Source organism: Pteropus vampyrus, unplaced genomic scaffold, assembly GCF_000151845.1.
Source record: "Pteropus vampyrus isolate Shadow unplaced genomic scaffold, Pvam_2.0 Scaffold21, whole genome shotgun sequence".
Lineage (NCBI taxonomy): Eukaryota > Metazoa > Chordata > Mammalia > Chiroptera > Pteropodidae > Pteropus > Pteropus vampyrus.
The window spans coordinates 29,264-31,295 of record NW_011888802.1 but is presented as its reverse complement, the minus strand read 5'-3'; positions in this window follow the sequence as shown (position 1 = coordinate 31,295).

Below are 2,032 nucleotides of genomic sequence, written 5' to 3'. Positions count from 1 at the left end.
AGAGCAAGAAGTAACTTTAGAGATCATCTAATCCTTTTTCTCCATTTTATAAACAGAGAAACTGAGACAATTTTTTTGTGACTCGATTAAGGACATTCATGAGGATCAAATAATAATCTTTCTCATGCTTGCCTTTACATTTTCACTAAATTTAAGGTAAATCTTTGGTTAAATATTACCGATGTCTAAATCACTGGTTTCTCAAAATAAGAAAAGAAAATCTGTTTAGACTCCATATGATGAAGTTAATCAAAATCACAGTCTATATGATCCTAGTTCCAATTCCTAGTCCCACAACTAACTAATCATGTGACCTTGAGTGAATTTCTGAGACTCCATTTAGCTACCTATAAAATCATGAAAAACAATTCCTAACTCAAAGACAGCTGGGAGTAAATAAGGTCATGCAAATGAGGTGCTTAGTATAGATCATAGGCCCTATAATAGGTAGCTGATACTGTATTTCAAATTACAGATGAGGAATGTATATGTTTACATTAAAATTATTTGGTTGTGCTCTTGATCCCTATAGCTAGGATTACAATTAAATAGCATGTAATTACAATTAAATAAATAACTTAAAAATAACTTAACATGTAAATATAATTAAATAACTTAACATGTAATTACCAAATATATAAAAAAATATTTCATGAGCTCAACTTGTGGCAGGTATTGTGATGGTACTAAAATAACATACAATTCTGTCCCTATCCTGAAAAATAAATTAATTTCTATGAAATTAACAGTAACCCATAAAAGACTCTGTGCGATCAAGTGCTCAGTTGTGTTTAACAGTTTTACAGTGCTTGAGGAAAAAGAAGATATCGATCTCAGTGAGGCTTAGAGTAGACACCCAGAACTGGGTGGAGGAAAGGTGAATGGGGAGGGAGAGAAAGTGGCGCATTTGTAGGGTCTCTATGTATGGTGGGAAGAAGGCTTGTGTAAGAAAAGCAGGTTCAAACTTAACAAAATATTCAAACTCCAAACGAACATATGGAGCACCCATCTAATTCCTCATTCACACAGCACTGTATGTTGTTACTTGGCTCAGCTTTGAAACAACTGAACGCTGACCTTATTTTTACCCAGACAGGGCGGATAAGTTCTGCGCTAAAAACACCCTGATTTGGAATTAGCACTCACAACCCTAGACCGTGTTTCTCATTCCTTTCGCCTTACTCCTTAATCATGCTCCTTAGACCATATTTCACACTTAAAGTTCAACTTTTAAAATAGAAATTGATTTTCTACTTCTACTTACACAGAAAACATTGCCTAGGAATCAAAAATGCAAAGTTCTTGCCCCGCCTATGCCATTAACCACCTGTGAAGTCAAAAATGAGCCATCTAGTCTCTAAATAAGTTGATACACAGAATAGTTCCTTCTAGGTCTGAAATTTCACGGATCCAACCAGTTGACTGGAAGACAGCAGAGTAATATCCAAAACACATTACACAGTCTGAATTTCTGACTTTTGTTTTATACAATTGTTGGGCAAAACTGTCAGTCTCTATTATTTCTCTCTATCCCATAAAAACTGAATTCAAGGAAGGATAGGAAGAATTTATTTTGTGCCTCTGCCTGATAAACATCATCCTGAGTTTGAATGGCAACTTTCTGACTATTTTCATGTCCCCTATAGGTATAAGGTCCCTCGACAGTATAAAAATCCCAGAGATGGCCTGATATTAACACTTCAGGACACAGGGAGAGTAGCCGCTGCTACAGACAATAAGGGAGGAATTTTAGTCCTCTCCTAGGGCGGTGAGAGGGCTGGAGAGGAAAGGGTCGTGCCCCTCCTTGCTGAGGGCGATGGGGACTTGAAATTGAAAGGGGCGGGGGGGGGCGGGGTACAGAAACAGGGCAAAGAACAGCGTCTCCAAACCAACCAGGTCTTAGATATCACGCGGGGTATTTACAGGAAAGTTACAGTAGGCATTAAAAGTCCAGGTTAACACGTTTAATACAGTGTGCTAGTCTAGAGCCCAAAGGCATCACCGAGTGCGTAGAAACTTGCCCTTGGGTTAG